We start from the raw sequence: 27527 nt of genomic DNA, 5'->3' as shown, positions 1-27527 counted from the left end.
AATACATTGAAAACCAGCGATATAATAAGGTGAATTAAAACTAAATCAAATATTGGATACAAGATACATAACATTTCACATGTTCTGCATGTAGCCTACAATTCTCTGAAGTTTTTCATGATAAATCCCACCTAGGTTTCTCTGGTAACTCATTTTGTTTGAGTTGAGATGTATTTTTTTTTCAACTGTGCGATGCTTCCCAAATCTGCCAGTCCTGCCCCTTAGTCCTCCTCCCTTGGTGGGAGACCTCACCTGCTACTTCCCAAAGTAGAAGTCATAAGATGGAAACCTCTCATCTCTGTTCCATCTACTGTATAAATTTGAATACATTGGATCTGCTATCTGCCATCCCCGTTCCATTCTTCCCTCTGACAAATGGAAGGGAAGAAGTGGGCTCTGGGCTCTGGGTTCACTTATGCCCGGTGTACCCTTCACCTCCCACCTTCCATGAACCTCACTTTACCAGTTTTCTGTTCCCTCGGTTGTATGATGAATTTCCTGTGTTAACTGATTCATTTCCATTTGCTTTTATAATTCGTCAGTTTTCTATTATTAAAACCAACAACAAAAGCTTTCAACCTAACATCACCTTCCACCCACCCACCTGGTTTCTTTTTGGAGTTTGGGGTTGGGCATCTTAACCAATTTGTGTATGTGTGTCTCTCTAGATATTCACATATGTGTATGTATGTATATATTTTCTACAAGAGACATTTAAATGTCTTGGTCACTCTCTACTTTTTACAAAGAGCTCCTCAAGGGGGAAAGGATGAGTTTAGAAGAAGTAACCAATCATGCTAGGTCATTACTAAATAGAAAAATATAAACTATCTTCAGAGAGAAAGCACATAGCAGGAAGAAATGCTTTCAGGTCCCAGAATATTCAAAAGGTGAGGACAGGCAATGTTTTATAATGCCCATGCCAGTAATATTGGTTGTCAACAGGCTCTAGGGATGAACACTGTGGGTACATCCCCAGATGCCTGACTTCAGGAATCCATGAGGGTAACTTTTCTCTAGCCAAATGGACTGTACAGTGAGAGAAAGCCTTCCTTCCAGTTTGCTTTGAGGTATGTTTCATGGGCTTGAGTATACACAGACAAATGTGGAGCACCAGATATTTGTAGCACAGATCTAAAAATGCCTGCTCATGGGAGGAAACAAGTGCTGGATCCCCAGGGAGACAACACCCAGAAAGACAGCTCAGAGGGAAAGTGGAGAAAGGTAAACTCAGTAGAAACCTGTTCCCCTGCCAACCAGCGTTGTAGGCTTGGGTGAGTTTCTGAAACAATCCACACTTCAGTGTTCATATTCATAAGACAGGGTTGATAATAACCGTAGTACCGTGATGATTAATTTTATATGTTAAGCTGACTGGGCTAAAGGATGCCCGGATAGCTGGAAAACATTATTTCTGGGTATGTCAGGGAGAGTATTTCCAGAAGAGATTAGCCTTCAAATTAGTAAATTGAATAAAGCAGATGGCCTTCCCCAATGTAGGTGGGCATCATCAATCCCTCAAGGGCCTGAACAGAACAAAAAGACAAGGGAAAGGCAAATTCTCTATCTTTTGGAGCTGGAACACCCATCTCTTCTGCCCTTAGACAGGATTCCCTGGTTCTTGGGCCTTCAGACTCTGACAAGAGGAATTACACCAGCAACCCCCCCCGCAACCTGTCCGCCAATTCTCAAGACTTTAGCTTGAATTATATCACCGGCTTTCCTAGTTCTCTAGCTTACAAACTGCCTATATTTGGTCTTCTCAACCTTCAAAATTTCATGGGCCAGTCCTTACACCAAATCTCGTCTTATATACGTCTATGTATCCTGTTGGTTCTGTTTCTCTGGAGAACCCTAACACAACCACCTTCCTTATAGGATTGCTAGTGAACACACACAAGACGCTTCGTGTCTGCCACCCGTTACATCTCAGCTATATTACTTTATAGGACTGCTCTGCTAGGCAAGGAAATACTATGCCTAGACTACTTTTCATCACCCTTTCCCACACACATATTATATATAGTGTCATAATTAACAGAAGAATGGGAGATTTCTCCCAGCAGGGTTTAATTTCAACTTGTGAGAAAAAGATAAGTGTCACAGTTGGCTGGCATCTTGGTGCATCCTGAACAACCTGAAACTAAGAATTTGTACTGTGTACCTCAAACTGTACAGTCTCTTCTTTGGCGTTAGATGACGGGCGTCTGAGGAAGTAATGCCATTTGATATATCCTGCACTGACGTCTGCAGATAATCTGAGGCTTCAGATTATCTTGTTTTCTATGTTTGATGAGGTTGTATTTGGCACCATGAAACTTGTCTATGAACTCAAAGCATTTTTTTGAGAGAGAGAGAGAGAAAGAGAGTGCCTGTGAGGGAGGGGCAGCAAGAGAAGACTACAGAAGATCTGAAGTGGGCTCTGGGCTGACAGCAGTGAGTCCAACGTGGAGCTCGAACTCAGACATGAGATCATGACCTGAGCTGAAGTTGGACACTAAACTGACTTAGTCACCCAGGCGCCCCATGAACTCAGAGCATTATTAAAGTAAGTCAGCATCTGAAGCACTGAAAGAATGGTACCCACTTGAGGTGAAGAGACCCCTACTTTATCCTCATAGCAAAATAAGGCCTCTGATTGACTGGACATAAGATTATTTTTAATTTTAGATTAGCTTATTTGGGCACTGGTCTATCAGTTATAGACCTTCTATATTTGAGCTTTTAGGTCTCCTTATGAACTTTGATATGAATGGGAGCTGATACCAAAATTTTGGAAAGCTTTATGTGGATGCATTATACGGTGCATTCACTTTCTGACATTTAATTTTATTTTCCATGGTCTCTCTCTAGACAATATGCCTGGGCATAATTTGGAGTGGGGAGAAAATCATTAAGTACTCCTAGAAATCAGTAAGGAAAAGACAGAGAACACAAGAGCAAAATGGGTGAGAGCCTGGAATAGGCACTTCACAAAAGAGGATGTTAAGTGCTGATTACACATGTGAAGATATGTTTAACTTCATTTATCATGAGGGATATATAAGTTAACATCGCAAATGAGATACCACTGCCTGCCCACAGGAATGTGTAAAATTAAAAAAAAAAGAGATTCAATACCAACTATTGGTTAAAATGTAGAACAACTGGTGGGAATTATATACTGCTTTTGAGCATATGAAAGTGATGACCAAGGCTGGATCTTCAAAGGACCAACCAAAATGGCTTTTGCTTTAAAATTCTCAGAGAAGGGACATCTGGGTGGCTCATTCAGCTAAACATCTGATTTCGGTTCAGGTCATGATCTCACAGTTCCTGAGTTCGAGCCCCACATCGGGCTCACTGCTGTCAGCCTGTCAGTGGGGAGCCTGCTTCAGATCCTCTGTCCTCCTCTCTCAGACCCTCCCCCACTTGCACTCTCCCCAAAACAAAATAAATTCTCAGAGCAACTGTGGCTCTCTTGACCTGATAAATAACCACATCACCAATGAGGTAGTGTTGCTCAAATTATCAAACCAGGATCTGATCAAGACTATAAACCCAACCACCAACATTCAGGAAATACAGAAGCATGCAATAAGCAAAATCAGGACTATGGAGAAATATAATGACCAAAGATAGGATTTCTTCAATAAATGAATTGAAAGTTAATAAGGAGGAGGGAAGGTTTGTCTTAATAATTTATTAAGCTACACAGTTGTTCTGTGTGGTTTTCGGTGTCAGTATTATGTTCCACAGCAAAAACTCCAACCAGTTCTGTCACTGTGCTTCCTTCTGAGAAGCAAAGGCAATCCACCAAGACCCTTTTCCTCAAAGAGAATGTGAAAATGTAGTCACTGAGTGCAATGTAGTGTTGTAGGTTCTGTAAAGGAAATGGTTCTGGAAATCAGACGGAGGATCCCCTTACTTAGGGACACAGAACATAGATCATCATTACTTACTGTCACCCATTGCCTTAGCTTGGAACACGGTAATAAAATAGCATAGACTGGGTGACTTAAATAACAGATTTATTTTCTCATAGCTCTGGAGGCTAGCAGGTTGAGATTAGGGTAGAATATGGTTGGTTCTCATGAGAGCTCTCTTCCTGCCTTGCAGACAACTGCCTTCTTTTTTTGTGTCCTCACAAGGGAGAGAGAGAGAGAGAGAGAGAGAGAGAGAGAGAGAGAGAGAGATTGAGGTCTGGTGTCTTCTTCTTCTAAAAGGAGCACTAATCCCATTATGAAGTCCTCACCCCCATGATTTCATTTTATCCTAATTATCTCCCAAAGGTCTCATTTCTAAATAGCATCACACTGTAGATTAGGGCTTCAACATATGAATTTGAATTTTCAGTCCATAACACCTGGGTGTAGAGCTTTGGGGGAAACTGAGGGACACTTACCAACATATAGTCCCAGTTCTTTTCAAATTCTATCAAACTTAGGAAAAATAAAAATTGCCTACCAATTCAGTTATAGTTAATTATAATCTCTCAATGTGGTCAATATGCTAGGTCCAGCAATTCCCTTTTTACCTCTCTTGTTTTCTTAACTGCTTACTTTTAATTTTCTATGGGCTTATGCAAGGGCTTTGTTACCTCTCTCTTGTCTATTATAGACATTTTTTTTCTCTTTCTCAGCAAAATTTGGTGAAGTGATATTTAGGCCAGTAAACTCTTACTACATTTTATTTTTTTTATTTAAAAAAATTTTTTTAATGTTTATTTATTTTTGAGACAGAGAGAGACAGAGCATGAACGGGGGAGGGTCAGAGAGAGAGGGAGACACAGGATCCGAAGCAGGCTCCAGGCTCTGAGCTGTCAGCACAGAGCCTGACGCGGGGCTCGAACTCATGGACCACGAGATCATGACCTGAGCCGAAGTTGGACGCTCAACTGACTGAGCCACCCAGGCACCCCTATTACATTTTAAATGCCAATGTTCTTGTTACCCCATTCGTGTGAGTTAAGACTCTGAAGTTACTCTAAAATGTATCTTCAGTTAGCACCATGTCAGAATTAGAAATGAGTGCAATGAAGAATTTTATTTATTTAAAAATTTTTTTAGTGTTTTATTATTTATTTTTGAGATACAGAGAGAGAGAGAGAGAGAGAGAGAGAGAGAGAGAGACAAAGTGCTAGTGGGGGAGGAGCAGAGAAAGAGGGAGACACAGAATCCAAAGCAGGCTCCAGGCCCTGAGCTGTCAGCACAGTGCCTGACTTGGGTCTCAAATTCACAAGCTGTGAGATCATGACCTGAACTGAAGTCAGATGCTCAACCGACTGAGCCATCCAGGCACCCCGTCATAGACCCTGGGTCTGAAGTTCTCTGTTGTCCATCAAGAGAGCGAGACACAGGATTGAAATGTGAGAGAGGCTAATGTCCAGGAGGAGACAAGAGCCCTGAGTAAGGGTCCTTGCTCCATTTTTATCAGGATCGGAAGGCTTACAAGCATAATGGAGGTGCACAAAGAGACAATAAAACTGTGAACCTTAACTCATGGGCGTGAGGGAAAGGGTGTGTTGAAGATATGGGGTGTTAGGGGTTTGTGTCAATACAAAACAAAATGCTGGAGCTGGGTGAAAGGTTGTTTACAGCAGACAGGAGGCACCACCTCTGTTTACCTAAACTGTCCTAGGGTACAAGAAAGACAAAGCATGTTACCTCAGGGTCAACAAGGCACCTTTCTTCTGCTAATTAGCTCCCCTCTGGGCAACTTGGCCCTGTTGTGGTCTATAGCCCTGTTTACCTGTTTACCTGTTTTGGTCCTTCCTTCCTGTGAAAGCAGCTTTCTGCTATCTACTAAGTTGGGGGGCATTTCCGCCCTGAATACCTAATCTTGTTTACCTCAACTTGTATGTGTTCATCCTGAGATTCCCTATTCCTATACCTTTGTCCTATACTGGAGACCTTTGCCCCGTTTACCTAATTTTATTTACCTAATCTTGTTTACCCAAACTTGGGTGTGTACATCCTGTGACTTTCTAATTCTTTATGCCTTGTTAACCCATTGGTGCAAGTTCAGGGAATTCCTAAACTTATTCCCCCCAGCACCCCAACAATTTTAAAAATTGAGCTCAAAAAAGAGGATTCTCCTCTCTAAGCCTTGAGAAAGATTTTACCTACCTTAAGAAAGATTTCACTATGACCGAAAGGTCATAGTGAAGATCTGTTCAGTGAGATATATTCAAGGAGACCCAGTAATTTGTCTATAATAAGAAGGGGAAATCTACCAAAGTCCCATGGCTGCCTATGTTCCTTCACTTAGTGAATGTCTGACAAACAAGTGTGGCCCATGTTTATATCTCTGGAGCTATCTAAATCCTAGTGATATAATAATGGAAAACAAACTTGCAAAGACACACACAGACTCTGTCTTCAAAAAACACGTCATCCTATGAGCATTGCAGAATAGGGAGTGAACAATTCCAATACAGCATAGTATAAGCTATTATAGAAATAAATCTCGTGCTGTGGAAACACATTGAATATAGCACTGTCATGCAAGTTTTGCAAGGCACAGAACACACAAGCACAGTGTGGGATACAGAAGACCAGGACCCGATTGTTTCCCTCCATAAGCTTATAAATGTGAGAGAGAAGACAAAGTCAGGAAGCAGTAAATAACAATTCTGGACAGGACAAGATTAAGTGAAAAAGGAGGGGGTCAGATCCTTTAAATGCAATATGAATTTAATAGAAAGGAGAGCCCTGGACTATTGTAAAATTTAGGAGAGGAAGCAGAACTTAAGAAATTTGGGATTGAGTCAGTAGGCTGCAGATGAGGACAATAAGGCCAATGGCTATGTATAGAATTATGAGGTCTCAGTTCCTGGCCACTAGGACACATAGAGTTGCTTTTATTTGGTAATTATTTTTATTTCATGCTGTTAAAACCATAAATAGCACTACTAGCTTGACTAACTAACATGAGGTATGTTCTAGGTATCAGTTAATGGACACAATATTTGCAAGGACAAAATTCTCTTACAAATGATCCAAACTACAGGGATGGCATGCCATGTGTGTGTAATAGCCTTAATGTGTTTAGGAAAATATTATTGGATTAAAAACCAGACATTTTTAATTTAATAGAGCTACATATAAAGAGTCATAAATGACTCACCCAATTGCCTCTTCATGGCTCAATGTTTATTTAACACCAATATAAAAATAGTAAAAATATCATACATAGACTTTAACCTAAGTGCTTTACAGATGGGCCTGAGAACCAGTTTTAAAGATGATATGGGGGAGACATCAGCTTCAAGATACTGAACACTTTGGAGGAAATCAAAGTGGGACAAGAGAGAGGAATTAGGATAAGAATGCAAGCAATTAAATAGTGTCGTACCCAATAGGGCATATGGGCTTAAATATGCTGCAGCTCCCTTTCCATCTGGATTTTAATAAGCTTTGAGTTATTGCCAATAAAATACCAAGGAGGCCTCTTCCGGCATTCATGGGCATCTGTCCACATGGTTCAAACAGGCAGCTGATGGGTTACAGTTGCCACTGAGGGCATGATCAAGAAGGAGGCCAGCATTTCAAAGTGGGCCAAGGCTTCACAAGCTACCTCTAGTGAGAGCTTTTAGCGGGGCTCTAGCCTCTATAAAAATTATTTGCCTGAGTATCGCTTAAAATAATTTTAAAGGATTATGAATTCCCTCTCATTTTTAAGTAGATGTGTTGATACATGTAAGTTTTCATCTAAATTTTGAGTGGGATGGAATGTATTTTTAATGTACTGTAAATATTGATAATTTAACTAACACTCTTACCCACTCTCTTAATTTTATCTACAGAATCTAAATTCCAAAGTGATTTGATATGTGTCATTGTCTATTTAAGTAATACATGAATCAGCTTTGATAGATGATAGAACTTTTCTTATATTAATATTTCCAGAAATATGGTAGGACTTTTTCTTATAGTCGTATTTCCATTCCATTCCCCCAAGGGAATTTTATCTAAAGTGGTGATTCATCTAAAATGGTGATTTAAATTTGATTTCCATAATGACTAGGTTTTATTATTTAATTTGTGAATTATCAATATTTTAATTATTAAAATTATTTTGACATATTTTATTAAAGTCATGGACATGCCATTTTGATAGGACAGGTTTTTTAAAAAATTGTCTTTTTAATGTTTATTTAGTTTTGAAAGAGAGAGAGAGATAGTGTGAGCAGGGGAGGGGCAGAGAGAGGGGGAGACACAGAATTTGAAGCAGCCTCCAGATTCTGAGCTGTCAGCACAGAGCCAGACATGGGCTTGAACCCACGAATGGTGAGATTATGACCTGAGCCAAAGTCCGACACTTAACCGACTGAGCCACCCAGGTGCCCCCTGACAGGATGGTTTTTATCTTAAGTCTATTTGGACACTCTACTCCCACCAAGTCCTTTATCTTTCAAGCTTTTTATGTATGTATGGTTAACATTAATAAAAGCTTACAAATCAGACTCTCAGACCATCTCTAAACCCTACTCCACTCCTCATTTCTGATATTCAAGAGCGACCCCAGGTGCCTATCAGAGATGGAATGAAGATAGTGGTTTCAAACATTATTTGTTAAAAAGAAGATTTAAATAGTATGTCGGGGGCTTATGAAAAATATGTGAAAATGTGAAAAGACCAACATCAAACAGCATGTTTTGTCATAATGTCTTTTAACATCTATGCAGACATTTTATCTGAATATAGCGTAGTAAATCTCATTTATCTGATTTTTGAGTTAGGCAATGATTCAAATTCAGTAGGCTTTCATTTTGATTCTAGCTTTGTCACTAATTAACTTGTTTGGGCTTCAGGTTTATTCATCTGGAGAGCAAAGCACTGAAGCTGCTGACATTGCTGATAAGCAGATATCATCTGTTCTGCTCACATATCATGAAGCCTAAGGTCCTACGGTCTAAGTTCAGCATGCACTAAGGCTCTCCTTCGCCCTATTCTTCTAATCAACCTCCAACACTTTATAAATTAAATCCTACCTGGAATATTTTATTCTATTAACGTATTGTATGCTCTATCACATTTTACAATATAGTATTGATAATAACTCCATTTATTCGCCAACAGGAGTTTTTCTGGATTAATGGGTAATTCATGGGAACTCATGATATATAAACATACTGAAATAGTTCTCAAGGAGACCAGTTGGACCAGAAATTACCACAGTGGAAATAACAGGAAAAAAAAAACTAGGGGTGTCTGGGTGACTCAGTTAGTGAAGCAACTGACTTTGGATCAGGTCATAATTTAATGGTTTGTAGGTTCGAGCCCCTCATCACGCTCCACACTGACAGTGTGGAACCTGCCTGGGGTTCTCTCTCTCTCTTGCACTCTCCACCCTTCCCCTGCCCACATGCTCTCTATCTCTCAAAATAAATAAGTAAACTTGAAAAAAAACCTAGAAATGACTTAAAAGAGTAAATAGAAGAAACATAAAGATATTTTCAAATATTTGATAGGTTAGTATCCACAAAAGGGAGTAAAGTCAGAATTGAGGCAGAGACAAATGGGAACTTCAACTCCTGGAGCTTAAGCATGGTCCAAGATTGTTCTGTGCAAGATTTATAGCGTAAAGTACAGTAGCTCTAGGAGGAAAAACTGGGACTGCCTCAAAACCAGTCCGTTGGGCCTATTCCTTACCAGTTTATTCACACAGCTTCCAATATCTCCATTATCACTGTGGTCAGGCAGCTCAACTGCCAGTAGAAATCCAGGTTCTGGATTAGTGCAACCCAAAGAATTTAGGATTTTTGTGGAGGTGATGTAAAATAATAACCTCATTTTTTTGAAAAAAATAGGTGTAAATGAAACAAGAAGTATTTATAAAAAATAAGCAGTTGGAAAATCATGGACATTAACACGGCCATCATTAAACAAAAGAATAGAATAGAATAGAATAGAATAGAATAGAATAGAATAGAAACAAACAATAGAATGGAATACTCTGAAATAAACATTTTCAAGGAGAGTCTGAGAATTAAAGTGTGGTACAGAAAAATTCACCCAAAATTGAGGACAGATAAAAAGAAAGTTTTCTTATTTGAGCACAGATTTTTTTTTCAAATAATCATTCAAGAAATGAAGAGAGGATCATAGATAGATAGACAGACAGAAGGTAGTCAGGCTTTCATTAAAAAGAAAAGGACATGGTAGAAAAATAAGACTCACAAAACTCATTAATAATTATTAGAAATTTCCAGTGAGATTAGTATTATAAATTTAGGGCACTGTGGGGACTGCAGCACTATCTAAATGCATTGAAATTCATTCTTTTTTAAAGCTGAGTAAAACCAAACCAAATAGGAATACTGGAAAGATGTAGCTGGTGGATTACCACTTTTCAAAACTTGCAACAAACACCCTTCTAAAGAATTAAAATGGAAAAGAAACCATACAAGCCCTACAAAGACTCGCCATGACTAGTATGGTTATAGTTCAAGTAATTCAAACTTGATTTACTCTAAATATTAGTGTCTTGTTAGAATCATACATATGCCCAGGTACTGAGAGCCTTGTCATATATTGTAAATTATTACCTTGTTCATTTTGAAACACTGGGAATCTGTTCCAGCCATCATGGAGTTTATGTTATCAGCAGCAATGAACTATATGTATCCTAAATGCCCAGAAGTCTAGGATAGTCAATTTGTTAGCAAGGAAGCCCACACTAAATTAGATCTATGTTTCTCTACCCTGCCTCCATTACATAATGGAGGAACTTTAAAGAGCTCCTGGTCATGAACTCTGTTTAATAAAACAACGCTGAACTTTTGTTCCAACTCTCTTCATTCACGAATGTTATTTACGGTTTGTGCTACCAACACCAAAAAGATTGAGATTTATAGATTGCAATTTACATCATATTGATTCTATTTTCCGGTAGTTTAATTTTTCTCATGAAAAGGAGTAAAACCAGAGAAATGGTACAGTTTTAATAGGAAATTTGGGCCAACCTCAAATCCCTAAATGACCTTCTAAACCAAAAGTATATTTTTGAACTCCTCATATGTGGGGTTCCAGATTAAGAGAATTCCATGCGATAGCTAAGGAACTGATTATTTTATACACATAAAATTGTTGACTAGTGATACATTTTGTGATTTTCCCCCTTTTCTTTTAGCAGTAACTAGCTCATGTTCCTATAGTTCTATAAGAAAGAGGAAGGACTATAGTTTCAGTTCATGTCCAACAAATTACCAAGTTTTTTAAGAGTGGGAGACTTTTACTAAAACCAAAATGTTTGCAATGATAACCTACAGTTTTAAAGACTGAAATATAAATACTTGAGTTCATTTATTTGTAACTAATTTAGAAGATTTCTGAGAGGACTAGAGAAGAAAGGAATGTCTATGCCAACTTTTGTAGTTTTTTCCTAAAAATCAAGTACACTGAACACTGTAACATACGGATTGTTAGTTGTAACTCTACACATATAAATTCTGAGTAAGTTCTAAATTTGGAGAACACAATTGTAGTTAAAAAACAAACAAAAAAATAAAAACAAAAAAACAAAAAAACAGAACCAAACAACAACCACCACCAACTCAGCAATGGTAAAATCTTCCCATCAGGGCTTAATGAATCCATTTTCCTTTTCAGCTGAAGCTTTGAACATATTTTTCAATTTTATAATTATGAAGATATATTTGCCAAGAGTAGAGAATAGAGCAGATTTTATTTAACAGTCTGTTAGCTTGATATGTAACTTTTAAATATTTGATACATGGTATGTGGGTCTCTCTTTTTCCTCTTGGCAGGTCCACCTCCTGGACCTGCAAATGTTAGAAATGAGCTTGGTATCGAAGACACACTCTAGAGAGTAGGTCTAAGGATGCATGCTTGGAAACATATAAGCCAGTTCTGGAACTGTGTCACGTGGCCAGGCAACGGGATCACTCCTAACTTCATAGCTAGGAGAAGAATTTAGGGTCTGGGCAATTACCACTAGAGATTATAGTTTACTCACACTACTACATCTTATAATTCTTTAAAAGCATTAGCAATTGACCTGAATTAGGAACATGCGTGAGATGGAAACTCATTTCGTAGCTGCCATATTTCTAATAGGGCAAGAATTACCCAATAGGATTTATGTCTGGAGGATAAAGCATATTTGTCTGCATTTACATGCTAATAAAAAGAATGTGAACCCCTCACTGGAGGCATAGCACGGATAGGAGAAAGTGTGGATGAATACAGTCATGTGTATTAGTATGCAGATCATTTGTCTTTTTAAAAAACTGATTTTCTTCCCAAGCAGAACCACCCTGAAATCCGGGCTACTGTGGTCCATGCTGGCCTTGTGCTTCACGGCTCTGTGTAACACAAGCACCATGGGAGCACACGGGTGCCTCACCCAGAAGCAAGCACGAGTAGACACAGCATTCTCTGAAGACCCGTGCTCATGACTAACCCCTTTCAGGTTCACCAAAACACATCATCACACATCTCTTACCCTCTGTTCTTGTATCTGAAGTCCACTGAGACCAAATGTATTGGTCTTTTGGTTTGGGCCACGGCCAACGTAAGAGGCCGATGCTGTTTCAGAGTAAGGACGAGGCTTGAATGGTAGAAATGCTTCATACACACAAAAGACAAATTAATTACCTCATCAAATTTCCCTTTTGAGAGAGCATGAGAGCAATAAATTATTGGTTAGAGAATCTTTCTTTTCCCCCCCAGTAATGCTGAGATACTATTTTCTGGCTTCTCACGTTTTAATTCATGACCCTGGAGATATTCATCACAGTTGTATAAATCTTAAAGTTATTACTTTTAAACTTCTGTTATCTACAGCTTAGACATAATAGTGAACCTTGAAAACTCTATTATCAAATAGACATGGCATGCTAAATCCCAAGTTCTAGTTTATAAATCTAACATACATTTTCCAAATATAAATTTCAATTTCATCTGTTCAAGGAATTCTGATTTAAGTTGTGATAATTCCTACTTATAAATTGCCTTTTGAATATTTCAGAGGAAAAATAATTTATGGAAATTCATCAGAAATTAATTTTACTTAAAATATATTTTGGATTTCATTGATGTAAGGCCATTACTAAAATAGTTGTTGAATAATTAAAATTAAAGCATCATTTTATAGACTTTTACTACATTTATATTTAAGGTTTTAAAACCTATCTATCAATAGTGTACCAATTAGGTGAAAATACTGATTACATAAACATAATAACTGATTCTACTAGAATGAAGGCAATAAAAACAAGTGTTATTAAAATATATAACCATCTATGGATTGTGTATATCTTTATTTCATTACTCATCCAAAGATTGCTGGCTTATGAACAGAATAGCAGGCATGCAGAGTAATAAGTAAATTCATTCATCTTTGGTATTTTGCCAAACTTTGGTCACTTAAAAGCTAAATCTTTGGGGATCCTGGGGGGCTCAGTCAGTTGAACGACGGGCTTCGGCTCAGGTCATGATCTCACGGTTTGTGAGTTCGAGCCCTGCGTTGGGCTCTGTGCTGACAGCTCGGAGCCTGGAGCCTGCTTCCGATTCTGTGTCTCCCTCTCTCTCTGCTCCTCCCTTGCTCGTTCTCTGTCTCTCTCTCTCAAAAATAAATAAATAAACATTAAAAATAGTTAAAAGCTGAAGCTTTGAACATATTTTTCAATTTTATAATTACGAAGATATATTTGCCAAGAGTAGAGAATAGAGCAGATTTTATTTAACAGTCTGTTAGCTTGATATGTAACTTTTAAATATTTGACACATGGTATGTGGGTCTCTCTTTTTCCTCTTGGCAGGTCCACCTCCTGGACCTGCAAATGTTAGAAATGAGCTTGGTATCGAAGACACACTCTAGAGAGTAGGTCTAAGGATGCATGCTTGGAAACATATAAGCCAGTTCTGGAACTGTGTCATGTGGCCAGGCAATGGGAGGACATGACAATCTTTCCACAAAATCATTAAGTATAAATAGGTTACATATTTTAGTTTATGCTGATTTAGCTTTGGGCAAATCAGAAAAATTCTTACACTACATTCTAGAATACACAAGTAGTGGGCAGTTCCATATTCTAGGAAAAACAAAATCCCAACGTTCTGTTTTGGATATACCGTTTGCTCCTCCAGAGTTACTGTTTATCATTTGTCCAACTTGCTATATGCACTGCGAAGCAGATCCACGTAGACTATTGATGGATTGTGTTGATATCTGGTTTCTGATTGGGTTGGAGGTTATTGGACATGACAGTGAAGGGGACGTGAGGTCCACTGCTCTCTGTTTGGCATGTTCCTATAGGCCGGCAACATCTATCTACTGAAACCCACAGCTTCTTTAAGGAGCCCCACTTTATTCCTCTTGACACAGGATCTGGTCATGGCTCTACCCCTCGCTCTTTTAATGTTTAGGTATTATGCTCATGGGTCCCTAGCAGTCCCTGGCCACTGCGGTACCCCTTGTTACTTTTTCTAAACCTGATTCACACATCTGCAGACAGTTCCCTCCTACATTTCTTTTAAAGTTTTTATTTGTATTTATTTTTGAGAAGAAGCAGGAAAAGGGCAGAGAGAGAAGTAGGGAGTGAGAGAATCCCAAGCAGGCTCTGTGCTGAGAGCACAGAGCCCGACATGGGGCTCAAACTCATGAACTGTGAGATCCTGACCCAAGCCACAGTCAAGAGTCAGAGGCTTAACCGACTGAACCACCAAGCACCCCTGCCGTCCTCCATTTTTAAAGTCTTCTAATTGCCCAGTCTGCATGTGCCAACTCTCCCATCAGCACCATGATTACTATTCAGTTGATCAACGTGGGTTGAGCTGTGCAGTTCCACTTACATGTGATTTTTGATAAATACAATACTGTAAATGTATTTTCTCTTCCTTATGATTTTTAACATTTTTTTCTCCAGCTTATTTTATCATAAATATACAATATATAATGCGAATACAAAGTATGTCTTAGTCGACTGTTTACAAGTAAGGCTTCTGGTTAATATTAGGATATTAGTACTTAAAGTTTGGTTGTGGGGGCAAGAGTTATGCTTGGAAGTTTCACTGTGCCAGGGTTTGGTGCCCCTAATCCCCAGGTTATTCAGGGTCAGCTGTATTTTCTACTAGCATTTGTGTGACTTTGATCATTATCCTTTAATTTTTGAGCCATAGTCCCTGTTCCAAGCAATAGATCATCAATGTTCGACAGAAACTTAGTTTAAGAACCAAAACGCTAATAGTCTCAATAGTACGTGCAACTTAAACACTGTCCCAGTTAGTTCTCTTTGGAGACGACCTCTAGCCCTGAAAACAGTGTCTGTTCATTATAGGCACTTCAATAATTATTGAATGAATATCCAATCAATACTAAGGGACAGGATATGACCTCTCAGAGCCGATGGTAAAAGTTGCTTCCTTCCCTGAACTCGTTTCCTTCCCACATCTGAGTGTCTCTTTGTCGCCTTCTATACTTACATGAACATGGGTGGTGAATGGAAAACCGGTAGAATGAGGACACAGTTAGTAGAAAGGAAGTTTACAAGTTTTTCAAATAATATAACATCAAAATATTTGCGAAGTCCTCTGCCTTTGAGAGGCTAGGCCTTGACTGTCTCCGGACTTCCACACCATGGAGGTTTTTAAATAGTGTGCAAGTCTTACATTCCCCAGTCTTAGTATCATTTCATTATAAATTAAATGAGGCTAGTTCCTTTAGAGGAAAATTGATCTGGTGTCTGCTGCTCTTTCTTCTGTTGATTTTTTCCCATTGCCTTTTCATTTTTATTGTTTGATATCGTTTCATATTTTAATGAGACACTTATATAATTCATATTACATAATTTATAGTTTCCTGGGTGATAGTCCCTTGCAACCACATTTTCCCATGAAGTTACACATTGTCCCTTATACTTCTTAAAAATATTTGCCAGTAGGTTTGCCACCATTCTTGTTCCTAAAATTTTATATTCTTTCGTGTACTAAAAGTGAAAAAAGACAGCAAGCCCACTTTTTGTATTACCTAAACCATTAGTTTCTTATGAGTTTCTTCCTCTTATACTCCTTACCTTTTAATTCTTATTTTCTTCCTAGTGTCCTCAGATAAATGCTTTTTATTTTGTGATTAATCGTGGAAATGACTTAATGCTATGAATTTTAACCTTGGCTGCAGTCCATGGTGTTCTAACTGCTGCTAATCACTAAATAGACCGTAATTGCCACTTTAACTTTCTCAGTCATCTGTGTTATTTACAAGTATTTTCTTATTTCTAAACGCTTGGAGAGAAGTTGTAACCTATTTATTATAAATGTCTAAGTATATTACATTTAATTTGAGAACACTGGTTACATGTTTGTTTTATAGAATGTATTGACATTTTTTTGGACCTTTAATGTGTTCACTTGATAAAATCCTATGGACATGATCAAACTAATATATGTAAAATTGGGCTTTTAAGATTACTCAGATATAGATACATATACACACTCATACATATATCTGTACATGTGTGCGTCATGTCTATATATTTTATATACTTCATCTGTTCCTTGTGGTTATGGGATCAAGGTTCTGTTTTCCCGATGGCTATAAACTGAGGGCCATTCCAAGCTTTGAGAAATGACTGCATTCTTTATTTATGGCTCCTTTCCTCCATTGTCAAAACCATCAGCATGGTTTGATGGGTCAAGTCAAACCAGGTCAAGTCCTTCCCATGCCACATCTTTTTTCTGACCACTAATGGGATGCCCTTTGAAGACTGTTGTGATAAATGGGGCCCACTTGGATAATCCAGCAAAATCTCTTCATCTGAAGGTTCATAACTTTAATCACATCTGCAAAGTCTTCTTAAAGTGCAGACATCTGTGGGGAGCCATTACTCTGTGTACCACAAGTGGATTGGTGTGAAGAGTAAAGCATTGGGCTACAGTAACTAATGGACTTTAATATTATGAAAATGTGTTTCAGGACTATGATTTTTTTTAATGCAGAACTTAATTGTGAGGGTAACAGAACTGCAAGGATACTGAAATCACAAACCCCACAAGACCTGTATGCCAAGATCAGATCCTTGTAAGGAAAAGAGTGGGATTCTGAAAGCTGGGATGAAGAATATAAGAATTGGAGAATCACAAACGCGTTTCCTCTGAACTCTCCTAGATAGAAAAAGCAGCCCCTCTCCCTTCATAGAAGAAAGCAGCCTCCCCTTGCCAAAAGCAATGCAGAGATCTCACCTACAGTAGGTGCTTTGTAAGGGTATGCTTGCATTCCATCAAGTACTTTCCCACTTTCATTCATTGCCTCCAATAATTAGCATTTGGTCTGAGCATAGCCCAAGGAGGGAAATGCAATCCTTGCTCTAGGAGGAAATGCATTATACAACAAAAGTATGACACAGGACTGGCAAACGTGTTCACATGATATAGGAGTAATTAAGTGGCAATATATCTTGAGGATGCTGGATTGAGACCCAGGCAAAATACACGGTAGGTTCAGAGCTTATTAACATAGAAGTATTTTCCTGAGACTTCTAGTTCACATTCTGGGAATATATTTGGAGGCAGTACTAATTACCTGCTAGAACATCTCCTTGAAGCTGGACATTAGAAGGGTCGAAGATAAAGGGGATGGAGATACCAGTATGGCTGTGATTAAAGAGGGTTCAGAAAGCTCAGGGAGGTAGATCTGTTAAAATGCATTTACAAGGTGAAGTGAGAGAACCACTACCTGACTAGATTCTCTGGAGAACAAAAGGAGATTCCCTCTTCCTGAGGCAGGAGAATGTACTTGTAAGGGACCCCTGTATCTTTAAGCAGCTTGACGTGATGGCTTCTTTCCAGAGTTGGAAGTAAGAGATGCTAGGTATCTGGCCTCTTCACTATCAAAGGGGAGACACTCACAGAGGCAAAGTAGATGGTCCATGCAATGGGCAGTAAGGCCATCAGGTTATTTGACTCACAGGCATCTACAGTAGAGCATAGTGTTCCAGAGTAAGATAGATGGACATCCGACTATATAAATTGTCTTATATAACCAGAAAAAAATCAAGAACTAATAAAGGAAAGGTCACTCTAACCTTTCTAGATCTAAGTCAGTGCATAGGCATTGAATTCATTGATCAGTCTCCTTGAAAGAAAATTTTAGATTTCTTAAAGCATGTTAGAAGCAAGGTTTGAATTGACCTTGGTGGTGGGAGACTCAAAACCCCATTATAGTCTTTTGTCAGAGTGAAGGCTAATGAATGCCAAGAAAAAAAAAATCTGTACTTGGTTCATCTGACAGTGAATCAAACGGATCCAAAGATTCATTCTGTGATTACTTTCCCTGTCCTCAAGTGCATATTTAGGATGGATCTACTTAGGTGCTGATAGACCCCCAACTTGTAGATTCAGAGCCCCTATGGTAGGAAGCATCAAGTGAAGTCCCTGAAACAACTTTTTCTCCCCGAGCTAAAATATTAAGTTGGTTGCAGTCTGAACAATAACTTCTCAAGGACTTAAATAAGATTGGTGATCCCTATTAGATCCCAGTTCAGTTCAATAGTATAACACCTGTTGAAATCAAATAGATAGGATTATAATAGATCAACATGAATTTAACCAAAAGAAAGACTCATAGTTACAGGGTGGGGTGAGTTATCTTCACTGGAACAGATGAACACTTGGTATCCAGCTACTGGGAAAGTAAATGTGAATTCTTTAAAAAAGCCTTATTGATTCTGCTCTGTGATCAGTGATCTTGGTCATCTTGACTTTCTGCAGAACATCACGCTAACCAATTGTATTGATAATGGCATACCAGTTGAACCTGGTTAACATGGTTGAGTGGCCCTGGTAAAACACATGCCCCAAGAGACAGGAGGTAGATGCACAAATACTTAGGGAAACACCTCATCAGGCCAATTGTCTGAATCATGTCGGATGTTCCTTCTTTCCCTTTTATGTAAATAACAAGTTGTACCTCGTAGCCTTGCCACTAAAAAGAGGTACATATATACCTAAATATGCAATATATCAACAATACATGATGATGTATTCTTGTGCATATGAAAATATAGTATAAGCAGTATTTGAACAGACATTAAACTTGTAACAGTGGTTATTTTGGTCCAATGGGAGCATTACCTTCATTTGGCAACTATATCGATTATTCTGTTTTAGGTATAGAAACAGTTTTTGTAGTAGACATTAAAAAAGGGTGAAAAAAAAACCTCTAAGTTATTCTATTCCCTCAAACATTTCTTTTAGAATTAAATACAAAATTATCTCATTTTATTGTTTAAAAGTCATGGTAAAATTTGAATGATCAGCACCCAACAACTCCCTTAACTTTTCTCACCCATACTCCTGCCTTCAAACACACAAATGGCTCCTCATTTGTAATTTTCTTTGTTCTTATGATGATGAAGTTCTTTGGACAAGGGATCATCTTATGCATGGAACGACCACTCTTGCAAATCTAGACGCATTCATTTAGTCTATCCAGTGAAAGACTGTATTCTGCCTTAAGTTTTTATTTTACATTCTACTAAAAACCATTCAACAAAAGTGTTCTAAATCTTGACTTGTGTTTCTTAAAGGTATCTAAATTATTTCAACGACCAAAGTAGTCCTTTAATAACACTGATGAATTAATTATATTTGCTCAAACTATACCCAAACTGGTGAGGATTTTGTCAAACGTTTTCCAGTGTAGAGAAATTGGTTCCAGAACTCCTGTTAATGAGGTGCAAACTTTTTATGTATGTAGAGCATTGTTCTTCCGATCTTTATCCTGTTTAAGTCACACTTAGAAAACTCAGCCCTAATTTCCTCCCTTCAAAAGAGATTGTTGTTGTTGTTTCAATTTTTAGCTAATTTCCTTTATTTATACTGCTTTTGTCATGCGTCGATAATGTTGACCAACTTCAGATATTTACAGATTCGAAACAGCTGCAAACATATAATTAGATCTTATCAACTTTGGCCATATGTTTGTGAACAAAACTCTCTTCCCCTCTGTCACCAAAGAGCTAAAAACACTTAGGAATTTGGCAAGTTTACAAACTTCCGTATTCTTACTCTTTCTACTAGGATCCTAGATCTTAATGAGTTTCCTCAACCTAATCTATGTGAAATGTTAAGTCTAGGAACTGTCTTTCCAGAACTGTGTTACCCAACTACATAAACACTGTATGCCTGGTAGTTTCCTCCACATTAAACACCCTACCTAATACTACTGTATTTATGACAGTGAGGCTGGCCTGATAGTAATTTATAACCAGATCACCCACAGTCTCACCCCGTGACTCACTTCACAGGGAAAGGGGTCTCCTGCCTGAACACCAAATGGATATACTTCAATCCCTCCCTTCCATTCTTGTTTGTCTTACTAGGCTTTTAAATTTTAGTTTGGATCCTCTTCAGTTAGACTATTATAGGTCACTTTCCCTTTAATGTTGTCAATACATAGAGTATATTTCAGGAGAACAGATTTTACAAGACTTAGCTACTTAATAAATTCCATTGTATTAGGGAAACTGCCATTTTCCTACCCACACCTCCTACTAGCAGATAACAACTCTGATTTTAATCAGGTCGCTTCTGCTGGGTAAGTTTGTACCAACTGGTGTGAATCATTACTTTGTTCGAAGATTTTATTCCTTTTTTCCTGCTCAACAATCATCCCTTTAGCAAAACTGAGTCAGTTATGAGCTGCATTTGGAAGCAGGATAGAGATGCTTAATCCCTGGTTTCTCTAACTCTATAAAATCAGTAGCAAATGAAACTGCACAAGGAATGGAAATCACAGGAAAGATTACATAAAGAAGCACAGGGAAGCAATTTCAGAAACAAAGAGTTCAATCTGAATTCACATTAAAAATTTCCCAGATCAAAATTCTGCAACAAAATAACTCAGAATAGAGGCATTGGATTATGTCAGCTGAAATTGCTCTTTTCATTAAAAAAAAAAATGGCATATGATTTTGACCTGAGCAATAAATCTCGCAGGAAGATGACAGATGTTAACATTAATAAAATGTTTGTTGCAGGGAACTAAAAAAGAAATGGAAGAAAAGCGTGGAGAAGTACTTTAGCAAAGCTTATCTATAGAATTCAGAAATAATGTTTATATCAAATTTCCTGCCTGATTCCAGACAGATCACAGAGCCGTGGCAATTAATAAGTGTTCATAGTTAAATGCAACCGTCATGTTATTAGTCAGTAGAGATATCAAGGAAGTAAACAAAAATCTTATAGCTCATTTCACCTTTAAGCCTGAATAAATTCATATTGTCTTTTTTCTTCCTGGGGGTGTGGGTGGGACAGAAGATGGGGAGCAGAGGAGAGATACTAGGTGGAGGCATACTTGAACAAAGCTGAATTTAGCTTATATTTTAATTCACATGTGTGGGTGCTCTTCTTCCGAGAAGACAGAATCCAAATACCTCCTGGGAAAATTTGAGCCATAATGAAAGCAAGCAAGTTCTGGAACCACCAGAACAATTAAGTACCTCAACTGCTCATTTTCCATTCAAATACCTTAATGGAAAAAGGTTGATCTAATAGTTTTCTTTTTATGCACTTTTCTCTTTTCCAGCACAATCCCTAAGTCAGTTGTTTTTCATTAGACCCTCCACTTCCTTCAGGACTTGACTGAGAATGAGTTCTTTAAAGAGACACTGACTCCAAGTTGGACACACTTCTGACATTTTCTTTACAAATAATATCATGACACTTCTTGATTCTTCCTAAGCAATTTCAGTACTTGGGACAGAAAGCTCTTGGCAAATTCAAAAGAGACTACAATTTAAAGGCAAATAGCATACAACAACAACAACAACAACAACAACAAAACAAAGCCTGAGGTAAAGAAGAGTCGGATGCTGATGTTTTTTTTAATTTTTTTATTTTTTGAATGTTTATTTATTTTTCAGAGAGAGAAAGACAGAGCGTGAGCAGGGGAGGAGCAGAGAGAGAGGGAGACACAGAATCTGAAGCAAGCCTCAGGCTCTGAACTGTCAGCAGAGAGCTCGATGCGGGGCTCGAACTCACCAACTGTGAGATCATGACCTGAGCTGAAGTCGGACGCTTAACCGACTGAGCCCCCCCAGGTGCCCCTCAGATGCTGATATTTTTATACAAATAGGTTGTGTATCTTAAGTTGCCTACCAGTAAAAGGACAGACTATGCATGTGTTGGAGATGACCGGTGCTAAGAAATATCCGGTTTCCCTCTCTCTTTGCTCTTGCATCTGGGTAGAGCCATTCGGCCAGTTCCAACCAGTGAATTGTGAAAGGAGGAGAAGCATGTTCCTTGCAGGCTGAGGCAGTGAAAATCCACATAAGCCTACTCTGTTGGCATGCCCGCACTACAAGTCATGGTTTCCAGATATTAGACCCGCAAGCTGGGAACAGTCTGTTCTGTGACCCTCTTAGAAGGAAGTGCCCAAGAGAGCTGCTGGATCCAAAATGGCTTTCCACTGATATTTTGGGGTTAGTACATTATTATCACAGCATGACCCAATCCCTCCTGACTTATTCAAAACACAAATATAAAATTATAATTAAATTCAGGAATATAATTAGTAAACAGCTATCCAATATGACCTGTTAAAAATAAATGTGCAAATTAAAATAATCCATTTTAATTATTTAACACCTTTTGGGGTGAAAAACCCTATAATACCCATATCTAGCTAGGCATAGTAAAATAGACACTCATGGGTTGCCACCAAAAATATAAATGAAATATTTTTGGATTTTTTTTTATTAAAAGCATTCATAGTTTTGATCCAGTATGTAAACATTTGGTAATCAAGACAATAAAATCAAGAGGTAGAGAGAAAATTTGGTACGGATTATATTTCACATTGCAGTCAAAAAAGGAAACCATCTTAAATGTCAGGTAATGAAGGGTTTAAAAAAACCATAGTAAGTCAATTATGATTCATCTTAATCAGCCATTTAAATGGGGTTTGTGAAAGTCCTAGAATGTAAAAAAAAATTAATTTTAACTTATAATTCCTCATTTCTTTCTAAGTAACAATAACTGAAAGGTTATGTTCTGGATAAGTCTACTTACATTAAGACTAATCAGATCACTCTGAACAGGAAAGAGGAAAGAGAGGTAGGAATGGTCACTAGGAAGAGGCTGGTGATAACATGGGCATTGCCCTGTTTGGGAAGGGGTAAAGGGAGAGAAGAGATTCTGAATGGCAAAGACAAGACTGAGGAAAGCAATGTGGAGGGAAATTGAAGCATCTGAAATGAATAGTGCAGTGGAAATCCTTGCCTTTACCTGCAAAGTAAAACACTAAATTCCACCTTGCTTGCTTTTGTATAAGTGGATTTGAGGGAGGGGGTGCAGGTAGCTTTGGGAGAGAGATGCTGAGGTTTAGATTTAGGTGGTAGAGATGTGAAGACAGCATGCACAGAATCTGATGAGTGTAATAGAATATAACATTGAAACAAGTCAGCATAAACTACATAAAACCAAATCACACAATAAAGAAAAACTGAAACTGTTTGGAGACTAAAGACTGGAATGAAATTTACCACCCAAATGCAAATATGTCCCGATCACCTCTTGGAGGACTGAATCGTTTCAGTAGGGACACCATATGTGGGGCTGGGACACAGCCATGGTATGTAATCCTACCAAAAGAAACGGTAACCCAGATGATCTGGAAAGAAGACAAACAAAAATCTGCAAAGAAAGCTAAGAGTTGAGAATCAAAAAGTCCTATTCTATAGCCAAATCCAAAGACCAATTGGAATCACTCTGAGTGGGTTAGAAACTGGCCTGGAATCCGGCCTGCTCAGGTAGGGCAGCTCAGACTCAAGCAAGGACTTTCTGGATTGACCTTTCAAATGCCAGCAGGTGCTATACTGGATGGAAGATATGAGGGCTATATTGCTTGTTTTGGTGGAGGGCTATGGGTTCATTTTACTTGGGAACTACTTTTTGATATTTTTGGAGTATTCCCTAGTATAAAAGACAGCATTTTATAATGGACTGTAATTTCAATATTCAGGAATGGGAGAACGGGGATAGGAAGAATAAAGAAAACAATGAATTTCAGGAGAGAACACTGAATCCATAATAATAAAAATATGTTCACCTTCCCCACTGTCCCCCATTTAAGAATGTGTTCCTCGAATATTCCAGCTTCAAATCTAAGATAATCCTATTCAACCTTTGCCTTGAAAAGGTTTATAGTCCTCTTATTTTCAAAAGCAATCAAAAAAATTTTAAATGATGGGCAGTAAAACGTATTTAAAGTAGGGCACTTAAAATAAATAGTCTTTGGTTGAGCTCAGAAAACACTGGCAAATGGATAAGTATGAAGATTTGTGTGTCTTCCCAGGTCACCCAGAAACTCCCTTTTCTCTGTCAATTTCCTTTTTTCATGAGAGGTGACCCCTCATGGACGGTGCTTTCTTTCGTGACCCAACCATAATTGAGTGGACCGCGGGCGACCTTGATCTAAACTGGGTCAGCCCACCTATCTCTGCATAGAATTTGGAAATTGGGACCTGAGAAGATGTCCACTATCTAGAATTATCCCAAGTAGAGAGAAGAGAAAAGCCAACAGGAGTGAGGAGAGAAGGGGGTGGAGAGAGAAAGAAGCTGACTCAGGAGAAGTAGCAGATTACACAAAGAGTATTTATAGTATTCTGCTGATATGCAATAATATCACCAATTCTGAGATATCTGATTAACCCTTTTATGTATTATTGTTCAAGCAGACTCAAGTTGTTTCAGGTTAACTGCTGCCAAAGTTTCCTAATCATGCAGAGACAGAGAGAATTCTATATGAACCTAGCATTGACCCTTGAACAACACAGCTTTAAACTCAACAGGTCCACCCATATGTGGAATTTTTTTTTGATAAATACAGCACAGTGCTATAGATGTATTTTCTCTTGCTGTGATTTTTTTTTAAAGAAGTTTATTGATTTATTTTGAGACAGAGAGAGAGAAAGAGAGTGAGGAAGGGACAGAGAGAGAGGGAGAGAGAGAAACCCAAGCAGGCTCCATGCTGTCTAGAGCATGACGTGAAGCTTGATCTCATGAATCGTGAGACCATGACCTGAGCCAAAATCAAGAGCCGGACGATAAACTGACTGAGTCACTCGGGTGCCCCTTCCTTGTGATTTTCTTAATAACATTTGCTTTTCTCTAGCTTACCTTATTGTAAGAATATATAATACACAGAACACACAAAATATGTGTAGGGTTAGGGTTCAGGTTAGGGTTAATCAATTGCTTATGTTACCAGTAATGTTTCCAGCCAATAGGAGGCTATCAGTAGTTAAGTTTTGAGGAAGTCAAAACTCATTTGCAGATTTCTTCACTGCACAGGGGGTCAGCATCCCTAAGCCCTGTATTGCTCAGTGATCAACTATAGAGAGAAATAATTCTAATTTGATACTTACTTAAGTGGTAGCCTTTACACAAAAGAAAAATAATAGACCCAATAGTACTTCTCACCTCATACAAGGTAACAGGCAAATTAAATTTAATCAATATTGAGAGAAACCAAAAGTAAATAAGATAAATAAATGTTACACCATAGAATAAATTTATGGTTTGTTATCATAGTGTTTATTAAATAATAAAAGAAATTGGCAATGTAATTGTTCATTAATAAAATACTGGGTGTAAGCAATCACTTAAATATGTAAACAAATAAAAAAGCTTTCATTGATATTCAGTGGGTATTTTTAGAGCTTGTTTCTGTCTCTTACAGCATTTATATCTATTGCTTTGCTCATAACAGTGAGCATCCAATCTGTAATTTTCCTAAAGCACTAAATATTTTTAAAAAGGAAAACGAGATTTAATTATGCTTATTATACTGAACTTATTGAAGTAAGATCATCTGTATACAATTTAAAGTATCTGACAGGAAAGAAGCAGAATTGTTATTAATTCTTATTAAATAGAAAGTTCCATTTCCTTTCAGTTATTTTACAACTGGAAGTTGGTACCTCTTAACCTCCTTTATCTGTTTCACCAGCCCCCTCCACCCACCACCCCTCTGGCAACCACCAGTTTGTTCTATTTGGTCTGGGTTTTTTGATTGTTTGTTCATTTTAATTGACACATATTTTGTGTGTTATATGTATTATATACTGTATTCTTACAGTAAAGCTAGCTAGAGGAAAGAAAATGGTAAAAAAATCACAAGAAAATATATTCACAATACTGTATCAGAAAAAAATATCAGCATATAAGTGGACCACACTGTTCAACAAAGGGCCCACTGTACTTAAATTTGAATTAAATCTGGCTAACATTCCTGTTGGACCAATTTTCCTTTGGTCCCATTAGGCAGAGAAAAGAAGAGTTTCAGGAGAAGTAGAGAATTTATAAGAGGACATTTTTAGCGAGAACAAAAATGTGAAAATGACCCTCAAGTATGATTTTAATCCTGGAATAATTCAAATACTTCTTTTTGGAAATTGCACGCTTTGTAACAAGTCATGTTTCAACTCCGAGTACTTGCTTCAGAAGTCGTTGGCACCTGAGTACCTTTTAGCTTATTTGTTCTAATGCATTAATATATTTTCCGATTTACACAGCACGTTGCAAACGCTTTTCATTTGTCTGTGAACTTAGCCTCTTGTTCCTTCATAGTTCTTTCAGGTCACCATTTGCTGGCCCTGGTCCTTTAATTTTCTATTTTGCTTTTAGAGTTATTCCCAGGGTGCCTGGGTGACTCAATGTGTAGGCATCGACTCTTGATTTCAGCTCAGGTCATGATCTCACAGTTCATGGGATCAACCCCCGCATCAGGCTCTGTGCTGGCAGTGTGGATCCCACTTGGGATTCTCTCTCCCTCTCTCTCTGTCCTCCCTCTCTTTCTTTCTCAAAATAAATAAACAAACATTAAAAAAATATTTAGAGTTCTTCCCTCCCCCAGTATAAAGTCTTTTACAGATCCATGTGTTTGGTATATAACTTCTTGGATTCACCCAAAGGCTCCTAACAATATGGTTAGTTTTGGGCAGATTATTTAACTTGCTTCTGTTTATTCAAGTATAGAATGGGGAGACTAATCAAACTTTTTCATGAGCTGTTAGGAGAGTGCAATGAGACAATACAATATACAACAATGTTCAGGGGAAAGTTACATGAATATCAAACTGCATTTGCTCAATGAGTGTTAGGTATAGTCAGGAATATGCTATTATCAGGAATAGCTAATGTTATATCTATTATTAAGGTGTTATGAATCGACTGGGGACAAGGCTGAAAATATGGGGAAATTGAGGAAAGTTTAAAGGGAGAGTATTTAGATAGATAAAAGAGCTTAAAGGAAACTCACAGGGATACTGAAGTACACTGGGCCACCCACAGCATAAACAGGACTGACAAGAGGTATGGCCTTTGGAAGAAAAAAAAACAGCAGGGATCTAACCACAGCTTAGCAGAAAGAGGACCCGTGAAATCATAGCTGACCTCACTCTTCCACGATGACCGCAGATTGGTTCTCTCACAGGCTGAACCCAACTGGAAGTCAGACTACTAAGGAGACAAGTTGATGAAGGCTACAAAAGTCAGCCTCCCAAGGCACCCAGCAGGTGT

The sequence above is a fragment of the Lynx canadensis genome, chromosome E1, assembly GCF_007474595.2.
Source record: "Lynx canadensis isolate LIC74 chromosome E1, mLynCan4.pri.v2, whole genome shotgun sequence".
Taxonomy (NCBI): Eukaryota; Metazoa; Chordata; class Mammalia; order Carnivora; family Felidae; genus Lynx; species Lynx canadensis.
The sequence above is the reverse complement of the archived record's forward strand: the minus strand, read 5'-3'. Positions refer to the sequence as shown.